The 11435-nt window shown below is 50.3% G+C and overlaps 1 pseudogene; it reads right to left on the bottom strand.

Moving 5' to 3' along the window:
* Window positions 1-9342: 9342 nt before the first annotated feature.
* On the bottom strand, window positions 9343-11148 carry LOC101041436 (X-ray repair cross-complementing protein 6 pseudogene; annotated as a pseudogene).
* Between the last annotated feature and the right edge of the window lie 287 nt (window positions 11149-11435).

Consider the following 11435-nt stretch of genomic DNA (forward strand, 5'->3'; position numbering starts at 1 on the left):
TTATTAGAGACAGGAAAGGCTCAGCCCTAATAGTGGATGTGTCTTGCACAGTCTCAGAAGGCTTTTCATTCACTCATTTCACTCATTCATTCAGTAAGTACCCTGTGTCTGACACGGCTCAAAGTGCTGGGGCTCTGTCCGCGAACAAGCCAACGTCTTGCTGGTACGAAGCTGACACTCTGGCAGCCGGAGGAATAATTAACAAACAGGCAAATGGCATATGGGGACAGAGGCCACCTCCAGGCCTCCTCCTCAGAGCAGCTCACTTTCATATTGTGCATATTTGGCTTTTAAATAAGGTTTTGTTTTAACCTACAATCCTCAGGGCTTAAATAATGTGTTTCAAAACCTCTGCCCACCCTATTCCCAAGACATTGCACGCTGCGAACTTGGACATACACGGCATCTCAGGCTGTTCTTCTCTAGTTCATCCTAATGATGTAACTGCAAACAGACCCCCTCCCAAATCCTACGAAATTGAATTTTCTGTCAGCTTCAGTGAAAATTATGCTGCCCAGCAAAAGCGATTCCGACTACTCATCGAGATCTGTGCCGCTAATGGGGCCTCATGTCTTTCTGATTCCGTTTGAATCTCTCGAAAACGCCTTGATTAAATTTGGATCTTCCAAAAACGTCAGTGACTTTGATTCAGAAAGTGTGAATTCTCAGCAAGTTTGCCACGTGTAGGATGCGCCTCTTTGTCACACATTCACTTTCTTCTGTGACTAAGGCCTGTGTCTTACACAAACATGTGCATTTTTAGCCTGATGGCTGAGGAGGACACTCGCCAGAATTAGCTGCCCATGCCCCTCCGTCCCGCAGGTTCACGGTGCCGTGGAGGTAACGTCACAGCAGGTCCCTCAGTGTCCTCAACACATCTGCAGAGACCAGGCCGCGTGTTCTAAGCTTACGGGGCAGATGCTCCATTAGAAAGAGGCAGGGACATGGCGGCGGCACCTGCCAGAAACTGTGCGTGGCTGCAAGGAGGCACCTCTCAATCTCCAGCAGCCCCTGCAGCTCCCTCTCTCTTCTCATCTCAGTCCGATCACACGGCAGATGGACGGGCTGGGATTCTCCTCCGGGAAGCGACATAAAGAGCTGATAGCTGTATTTTCTGACAGATAATAGGGGAGAAAGATGTATAAACCAGGTGCGCTTGTCTTTAACAGACTGATAATGGTGACAGAAAACCCGAGTGGCCATAGAAACAAAGGATTGGGACAGGAACAAGAATGGAACTGTGGGAGGCTTCAGCGAGACCCCCTGTGTGTTGCTGGAAGATAACTGGAAAACGTTTGCTGCATTTCCTCATGCGTGCCGGTTCTCCTTCAGCCCCAACAGCAAAGACCTCCGGCAGGGAAGGGTTGGCACCGCAGGGATGGGAGAAGAAGGGGGTCAAAATCTTGGCTTGGCTTTTGAATTCGGAAAGTCAACTTTGAGTCGTAAGAACCCAAAGGAAATTTACAGGTAACCTAGAGACTTCCAAGGCCTAAGATATAGATCAGGGCTAGCTTTGCCTGCTTCAGAGAAGAGGAAGTTTCCCAGGGCAGAGGTGGGGAGAGAATGACAAGGGACAGCAAGAGAGGAAGACAACAGGAGCTTCCCTGAAAACGGCCCTGCTCCCCAGCGCACCCACGTGTTAGCTGTAGAGGATGAAGCTCGCAACAGAGACCTCAGATGGGCGCAGAGGACACAAGGACCTAGGGACCATGCCTTGAGGTACCAGATAAAATGCAATGTTGGGGGCTGGGCACGGTGGCTCACACCTGCAATCCCAGCAGTTTGGGAGGCCGAGGCAGGAGGATCACTTGAGGTCAGGAGTTCAAGACCAGCCTGGCCAACATGGTGAAGCCCCAGCTCTGACTGAAAATACAAAGCGTAGCTGGGCATTGTGGTGCATGCTTGTAATCCCAGCTACTTGGGAGGCTGAGGCAGGAGGATCGCTTGAACCCGGGAGGCAAAGGTTTCACTTTGCCAAGATTTTGCCACCACACTCCAGCACTCCAGCCTGGGTGACAGAGTGAAACACCGTCTCAAAAAAAATAAATAAATAAAAGCAATATTTAAGACATACTTACAATAAAAAAGACTACTCATCATTTACCTGAAATTCAAATTGAACTGGGTGAACCTGTATTTTTATCTGCTAAATCTGGCATCCCCATTTGTACCTCCTTTCTAGGGGAAACCAAAGAGTCTCCTCACCCCAGCGACAAGACAAAGAGGGGGTGCTGGGAAGAGGGGGCCTGGGGTGCCCGGCAGAGCCTGCAGCAGGAACAGGAAAATGCTCTGTCCCAAGGAAGCCCCTGGGTGAGGGCGCAGAAGTCGAAATGAGGAGCACGCAGCTGCCACCAGCAGAGAGCGTTCCCTGAGGGTCGGAGGGGTGACAGTCTCCTCAGACAACACCAGTGGGGATTGACAGGGTCACGCAGACCAGACTGTACACACGCACATGTCACATGCCTCCACACAAAGAAAATGGAAGTCCGCACTTACTGAGCACCGGCCACCCCAGGACCGTGCACAGGACTCGATGCCCACCGTCTCCTGGATGCATTGCGTTTTCTTCTGCCAGCTCCTCCAACCCTTGCAGCAAGCCTGTGAGGAGGGCATTCCTACCTCCATTTTCCTCATGAGGGAACAGAAATAAATGCGTCATGTGAGGATCCCAGACTCACCTCGTTGGCAGGCGGCAAAACTAGGGTGTGAGCCCAGCTATCTGGTTTCTGAATTTGTACCATTAACTTCCACACCCTGTGATCTGTATCACGTGGGGTTGAACGTGACCGAAAGTAACCAAAAACCCCAATTCGCAGTGGCTGAAACACAGGGTTGTATTTTATTTTGTTGAACAACAGTAACAACAAAACTCCAGAGGCGGGCAGGTCAGGACTGTTGTAACAGCTCTACAAAGCTCCTTCCAGAATTCCCTCTGCCTTCACTACAGGTGGCTTTCAAACTTGTGGTCCAAGGGCGCTGCTGGAGCCTCAGCCGTTACATATGTGTTCCAAGCAGCAAGAAGGAGGAAGGCCGAAAGAGTGCCTCCCTCCCTCTTCCAGAAAGTCATATATGCCGTCTCTTAGCTGCATGGCCTCATCTTGCTGCAGGAGAAGCTGGAGTGCATGATCACTAGCAGGTTGGCAGTGTACCCAGCTGCAATCAGGAATAGGAGGAGAAAATGACTGGTGGGAATTGATAGCAGGCTCTGTTACGCTGCCTCTGGAATTTCAACGTCCCTGGAATTACAAGCCTGTAGGAGATTGTACTGCTGCCCACATCTCTGCCCCAGCTCATCATGGAGCAGTCAGTGCAGCTTCTCAAGGTATCTGCAAAGAGCTGAGGAGGCTGGACTCCGAGATACAAAAGTTCCCGGGAATCTGCTCCCATTCCTCCACTTCCCACCTGGAAGCAAATCACTGCTCTGATTTCTATCACGATAGGTTGGTTTGCGTATCCAGAGCTTCACATAAGTGGAATCAGAGCACAGCCTCTCTTGTGTCTGGGCTCTGACACCCAGCGTCATGTCTGTGAGGTTCATTTCTGTGGGGCGCCTCAGTCTTTCATTTCTTATTACTGCCGTGAGGTGCTCCATTACAGGAAGACACTAGGATTTGTCCGTTCATCTGTTAAGGGACACCTAGCGTGTTTCCAGTCTCGAGCTCTTAAGAATAAAACCGTCATGAATATTTTTGCACGATGCTCGATGCGGACATTGCTTTTCTCTGCTGTCGATTAAATGCCCAGGAAGAGAATTATAGACAATAGACCTGAGTTTATTATAAGGCAGGTAGACACTTAATTTTTTATGTAACTGTCAAGCAATTTTCTGAGGTGGTTGTATATTTCACACTCTCCCAGGTGTTCTGAGTGTTCCAGTTGCTCCACATGATGAGTTCTAGGGAGGAGTCCCGAGGGCTGGCACTGTGTCCTCACCTGGGCCTTGAGGGCCTGGCCCTGGCTACGTCAGCCCGCAGAGCTCTGGCCTGGGTGGCTCTGGCAGGGTCTCCTGCAGAGCAAGCACAGCAACACCTGGGCCGAGGGATTCCAGAGCAGGAGGCTGCCCAGCAGCCCTGTGATGTGAGGGCCGCACGGGGCAAGGACGCCACCAGGACCGTGGAGACAGCAAGCCCAGCACGGGGGTGCCCAGGAGTCTCCTGCCATCCTTCACATCAGCAATAGTCAGCAAGGAATGCAGGGACACACCACGATGTGTGAAGGGAGATTAGGAGAGCATTTTGGAGACTCAGGATGGGCAGGGAATGGCCCCAGAAGAGTGCCAGCAATGCCTCCCTCAAAACCCCCACATGCTGGAAGCAGCCAGGCCGCAGGGCTCCTTCTCATCCGGAGTGGAGTGGTGGAAGTGGTCTCTCCCAGACGCAGAAAGTAGTAATGTCTTGTGGAAGACTCCCAGCGGAGCAGGTCCACAGGTCACAAGGTCTGGAAAGCTGACAAGGGTCTGGGGTGATGAGGAAGCATCTCCCTTTGTATTTCTTCTGATTTTGCTGTCTTCCTTTTTCATCAGAAAACACGTACTCTGGCATGGGACGTAGCTAGTGACAGCAACACGAGAGCCGACAAAACACCCACGGGTGTTAGGTGTGGTATAGCCAAGCAGTTGGACAAGAGAGCGCCGAAGCAGCGATTCTGGGTTCAAGTCCCAGCTCTGCCTGACATTATCTGCCTGACATTATCTGCCCGAAGTTGAACAGGTGACTGAGCCTCTTATGCCTCAGTTTCCCCACCTAGAAAATGAGGACGATAACAGGATGTGCTTCACAGGCTTTTCTGAGGAATAAATGAATTAATAGACTCAAAGATCTTAGAGCAAGCCTAAGCCTAAGCATAATAAGCCTCAGTAAATTATGATTCTGGAAGACTGAAGCTGCTACGATGACACAATTAGTTCTGACAACACAAATTTATCAGCATAGAGGAAGAGTCTGCCGCACAAATGCAGCCCCTTATCCGACGCTACACCACGACATGACAAAGCAGTAATTCCCGTTGCATTGGATAGCTCCAAAGCTTGGGCTCCATTCCTCACACCCGGCTCCTTTGATGGGTGGAGTTCCCAAAGCCTTAGGAACGTGGCACCACTGCCACCTGCTGGTGGCACTGCCACATGGCCCACAGCTGGAGCTCATGGAAGCCCAAGGGACAGCGATGGAGGTGGCTGCTCAGAGCAGGGACCGCCACAGGGTCCCAAAGGCTCTCCGGAAACCCTGTCCTCAGAACCCTGTCCTAATCCGCATGATTGTGGGATTCGTCTCTCCTTCAAAGAAAGGCACTTTGAGATCAGTGTTGGCCAAGTTTTGTATGTGTTGCTAACACACCGTAAACCAAAAAATACCTGATATGGTTTGGCTCTGTATCCTCACCCAAATCTCATCTCTAACCGTAATCCCCACGTGTCAAGGGAGGGACCTGGTGGCAAGTGACTGGGTCAGGGGAATAGATTTTATTTTTCCCATGCAGTTCTTGTGACAGTGAGTTCTCAGGAGATCTGACTGTTTAAAAGTACAGCACATCCCCTTTCCCTCTCTCGCTCTCTCCCCCCACCGCCTCCCCACCTTGTGAAGAAAGTGCCTGCTTCTCCTTCTTCTACCATGATTGTCAGTTTCCTGAGGCCTCCTCAGCCATGAGGAACTGTGAGTCAATTAAACCTCTTTTTATTTATAAATAAAAACAGTGAAAACAGACTAATACGGAAACTGGTACCAGAAGTGGGGTTAGAGCCCCCACACAAAGTCCTCAGGGGGCACTGCCCAGTGGAGCTGTAAGAAGGAAGACACCGTCCTCCAGTCCCCAAAATGGGAGATCCACCGACAGCTTGCACCATGCCCCGGGAAAAGCCACAGGCACTCAACACCAGCTTGCGGAAGCAGCCACAGGGGCAGAGCTGCCCAAAACCCTGGGAGCCCACCCTTGCGTCAGCTCGTCCTGGATGTGGAACATGAAGTCAAAGGAGATTGTCTTGGAGTTAAGAATTAATGAGATCAATGCAGTGGCTCACACCTGTAATCCCAGCACTTCGGGAGGCTGAGGTGGGCAGATCACTTAAGGCCAGGAGTTCAAAGCCAGCCTGGCCAACATGGAGATAGCCGTCTCTATTAAAAATGCAAAAATTCGCCGGGGGTGGTGGTGCACACCTGTAATCCCGACTACTCAAGTGTGTGGCTGAGGCATGAGAATCTGGGAGGCAGAGGTTGCGGTGACCACTGCCAAGGCCCCTACAGTACCTACTCCAAAAGAACCTTACACGTTGTATCCCATGTGGACAGCATCCTATGTGAGTGGCATCCCTGGGTCACAGCCCCTTAGACTGTAACAGGAATGGCACCTCTGGGGCCCGTGTCACTTGGCAAAATGCCTGCCACTACCAGTCCCATTTGCATGAGTGGACGTGTGGACCTGGCCTCGACACTGTGACATGGTAAAAGCCACATAAAACTGCATACCTCAACCATATCTTGGCTTTCTGTTGAAACTGCTCTCTGTAACCCTAATGTGACAGGTAAGCAGTCCAAGCCCACACCATCTTGGCCCCTGTGACTTGTAATAAGTAATTAAGGTCTGTAATTTCCTCCCTACCCAGACAACGTGTAAACTAACGCTTATCTTGACATCTGTAAACCACTTCAGTAATAATCAGAATATCCAATGTCCCCTGGCCCTCGGAATGTGTGGAGTCCCTCAGCCCCACCCCGCACCCTCACCCCCGAGGTGGTTTACAGGCATAAAAGGTCTTGACACACTCCTTTTGGGGCCATGGGTTGGAGAGACACGAGTCCTCCGTGGCCACCGACAATAAAGACCCTGCAATTTGGCGCACTTTTGTCTTGGTGTTGACCTCCTATGCTCGCTCCAGTACCACAGACCATACAGAGAGGACTGGTTCTGTGTGCTCATCAGAGTGCTCTCAACCTCAAAATGGGAAACTGATGTAAGAGATTCCAAGTTCAGATTGGCTCGTATCTCCAACAAAGGAGGAGTTGGTGGCAGCCCCAAACTGTGTGTTGTGAGTGCCCTGGCCAGATGCCCTTTTCAGGGTGGTATTGGCTGCTAACCCATCCCCCAGGTGCTGTGTTGACGTTAGCTTTGCTAACATCAAAGCTGCCCTGCTCTGAAGTCTCCCACTGCACAGAGCCTGCCCCACCCCAAGCCAACAGCGTCAGAGGCACATGGGGCAGCCTTCCAGGCAGGACAACTCTGCAGTGAATTTACATCCCAAAGGCCCCTCCACCTGGGTCAGGCCACACCCTTGCTCAACCCCGCTCCTTCCCTAATTACAGGCTTCTCCTAAAAGCACGACCCCAATAGATGACCCAAATTCCTGTCCCAGGCTTTACCTTTAGGGAATTCACCCAAGGCAGCCATGTTCTATCACATGAAACAGAAGACAAAAGAGGCCAGCCTGTGGGAGAGAGTGACAGGTCTCTCTTCTGTTTTCTTTTCTTTTTTTTTTTTTTTTTTTTTGAGACAATTTCCTGCTCTGTCCCCACACTGGGCTTCAGTGGTGAGATGGAGCTCACTGCAACCTCAACTTCCTGGGCTTAAGCAATGCTCCTGTTTCAGCCTCCCAGGTAGCTGGGATCACAGGTGCACACCACCACACCTGGCTAACTTTTCATACTTTTTTATTTTGTAGAGACAGGGACTCACTCTGTTGCTCAGGATGGTCTCAAACTCATGAAATCAAGTAGGTCCTCCCACGCAGCCTCCCAAAGTGCTGGGATTACAGGCTTGAGCCACCACGCTGGTCAGGAGTCTCTTCCTAACCAAACTTTAGACAAGCCTCTCTGATCCCTCTTTCCAGCAAGACCTCAACTTTGGCCTATGAAAAACTACACACTCAGCACAAACGCTTTCGTCCACCTCCACACTCTAAGGTGTGCAAAAACACTAACATAGTATCTAGTAGGTCAAGGCCACATCCATAGGATGACCCTCAGAAACCTCGGTGCTGCCAGGAGAATTTACTGTTTGGTCCAGACAAAACCTAGCAACAGACAGACCCCTGAACCTCTCCCCACCTCCTTTGAGCTGTTACTTTAGAAAGCTGCTTACAGTTGTAAATCCTTTCTCTTCCCCTTTAAAATGTAAATCTTCCCAGATCTGTCTTCCCAAAGACAAAAGAGCCATCTCTTTGAAATTCAAATCTCAAGGCTCTCCCTCTCCCAACCCCTGGGCACTTGGCTGTAAACTGCGCTGTTCCGCAGGAGTTCACCGGAGATTAGCAAACCCAGCCTCTCTCTGCTCCACCCCTGCTTGCTTCCCCTCTACTTCCTCATTCTCCCTTTAAAATGCCCAGGTGTCTCTGCACAAGTCAAAACCAAGTTCAATTCACTTGGACCCTCTTCCCCATCTCGAGGGTTACTACTGAATAAAGTCTATCCTTATCACTCTAGCTGTGTTCTGCTTTGAGAAAGAAGCCGCTATGCAGGGAGGAGTGAAGGTGGGAAGTAGGGAACATTTCTGCTTCTACACCAGTCCGAGGCATCCTGCATCCCTGCCTTTAAGCCCCGTGAGACACTTTGTGACCACGTAATAAATCCCCCGTTTCTTGCTTAAGCAAACTCATGTCAGTTTTATGACTTCTCGCTCACGCAGACTACTAATTCCTCTCCTCCGCCTGCTGTGTCCCTCTGCTTCCTGCTGCCTGCCTGGCTGACACTTAAGGTCTTTCAGCACACTGCAGCCTCTGCCCCGCTCTGCAGCTCCTGGCGTGCACCTCCTTGGCACCAGGGCCCCACCAGCACTGCCAGGCCCTCTTTGGTGTGTAATCAGAGAAGTTCTTTGAGATGATACGGAAAATCCACTGGGCCAATGGGAATAGAAAACGTGTGCTTTGATGAAAAGCTTAGAACACACTGGTCTGGGTTATCTGATTCTGATTCTATGGAGATATTTTGCAACTGTATCTTGTACATAACTGATAGCAATGCAAAATTGTTCTTTCCCAGAGACATGTAGATAAATTCTGTGCCCGAGGAGGGACGATCCACCCTTCTATGGAAAAGCCAGTTTTGCATCCATCTGTTCTCCTTTTAACTAGTTATGACATTTTTACAGTTTTCTCATTAATTAGCTAAGTAAAATCTTTTTTTTTTTTTTTTTTTTGTACAAACTTAGGGCTCTTTATTCAGACAGTAAAGTAAGGAACAGCAAAGCGGGAGGGCTACACCATCACCATGGCAACAGAAAGCCTCAAAAACATAAAGTCCCTTGACTTCTGTCGGGTAGACTCTTCCTAGCTCAGTAAAAACACATTTTAACTGGCGGAGAACAAGGCCAGGCAGCCTGGCCACACTGCGGAAGGACAGCTGGGTGTGCGGCCTCTGGTCAGTCCTGGAAGGGCTTGGTGAGGGCTTCCAGCAGCTCCTGCTTCTTCAGCCCATACGCCTGGCAAGCCTGTTTCAGCACGGGCACAGTGAACTTGCCCAGTGTGCCCTTGCAGATGTGGGTCTTCAGCTCCTCTTCTGAATACTCCACCTTGGGCCTTTTGCTTCCAGAACCTTCATTATTGGGTTTTCTCTTGGTAACTTTCCCTTCAGGATTGTAATCTGGTGGGTAAACGAGCTCCTTAAATTCATCCACCAGGGAACCCGGTCTTTGATTCATTGCTTCAACCTTGGGCAATGCCAGGTCCACGGCTTGTTCAGGCTCCGTCAAATCCAAGGCCAAGGGCTCCAGGTTCCTGGAGTGCTGCTGCAGCACGGGGTCCTCAAAGCTGTCGCTTCTGTATGTGAAGCGGAGCTTCTCAACGACAGCCTTCATCTTGTCCACCTGCTCTGGAGTTGCCATGATTTTTTCAGCAAAGGGCATATTCCTTTTATCATCAGCAAACAGTAAAAAGGCCAGCTGAAAGCCTGAAGGAGTCACCTGAATTTTCTGGTCATCCGACTCCTCGTTCTGTGGCACCAAAGCCACAAAATAAGGAGGGATGTTCCTCCGGGGTGTGTATCTGCACAACGCCGCAACCTTCTTCTCCAGACACCTGATGAGCAGAGCTGAACGGGGTTGAGCTCCCAATCACCAGCGGCTCCTCTGGGTCCACGAACAGGGCGGGTCTCACGTAATGGCGCTTCTTCAACATTACCAAGGGCTTGGAGCCCATGAGCATCAAACCTGGATCATCAAACCGTTTTAGCTCTTCTGTTTCCTCTTCCTCCAGTATCATCTGACAACTCCTGCAGATCTGCGACCTCTCGGTACCGACAGGCAGAAGCAAACCACCTGTACTTGCATTAAATGTCCTGGTCTTGGTTCTCACTGGTTCGTTTGTTTCCCGATAGAGCTTTATTGGAGGAGGCTTGAGAGCCTTCTGGACCAGGTTTAAATGCCCACAGAGATTGCTGTATCTTTGCTGAGCTCTGGCTTTAACCTGCTGAATGCTCGCTTCCTGGTCTCCTTGGCACGAACCTTCCACAACAGGCATTCTAGCTGGCTGGATTCCTCAGAGTGAACCCTGAGTCCTCATCCCCTGCTGTGCTGATGATATCTCTGTAGAACAAGGATATGTCAGAGGCCCCAGGTTTCTTTGGGTGCATGCAGTCAAGAAAGATGCCTGTCCCTCGAAGGTCACCGGCTTTGGTCCTGGCCCAGCTGGCTTTGACACTGTCACTGCTGCGGGGGTTGTCTTCATTGGTGAACAGCATGATCCTCTTATGACTCATCTTGAACTGGACATCACTAAAGAGGCTGGCACAGACCCACGGCACTTCACTGAGTGAGCAGTCAGATCCGTGGCCCATCAGCTCGTGGAAACGTTTTTGTCCTGCTACCCCTTAAACCGGTCAAACTGTAGAATTCGTTTTGCATCTGGATTATCCAACTCCTGTAAGACGTAAATATTTTTTAAACTCACGGCATTTTTGTCCTCCTCGGTACCATAGAATACCACTGCCAAGGGGTCTCGATCGCTGCTTACGATCTTACTGATGTACACACTTTGGATACACTGGATGCTTGTGTCAAAAGGAGTCCACTCATCTTCACGCTGAGATTCAGACACAGCCCTGGAGCCGTCACCACAAAAATCACACTGTCTCTTCCTGAATATTCCTAGTCTCCACTTGCTTCAAGGTTCTCTCCTTGTTCTGCTTCTTCATGGCCCTCAGTTTTGTGATCCGACTCCCACCCTGACATGTTGGCTACCGCTCACTTTGGCGCTGGGAAGCCATCAACTGGGACGAAGACGAGAATGCCGTCAAGTCTTTAAGACGTGTTCATTTTTATACCTGTACCAGACTTAAGGTTTTACCAGTCTTTGAAAATTATCCTTTCACAGAATATTGGGGCCCCTGGTTTCACCTGTCATAATGAAAGCTACTGTGAACAGGATGCTGAGCGATGGGTTTTACTTCCCTCATCTCATTTACAGTGGAGACATCGTCGATTTTGTTCACGAGCATATTCTTCAGCCCCCGGAACTG

This window comes from Saimiri boliviensis, chromosome 9 (genome assembly GCF_048565385.1).
Source record: "Saimiri boliviensis isolate mSaiBol1 chromosome 9, mSaiBol1.pri, whole genome shotgun sequence".
NCBI lineage: Eukaryota > Metazoa > Chordata > Mammalia > Primates > Cebidae > Saimiri > Saimiri boliviensis.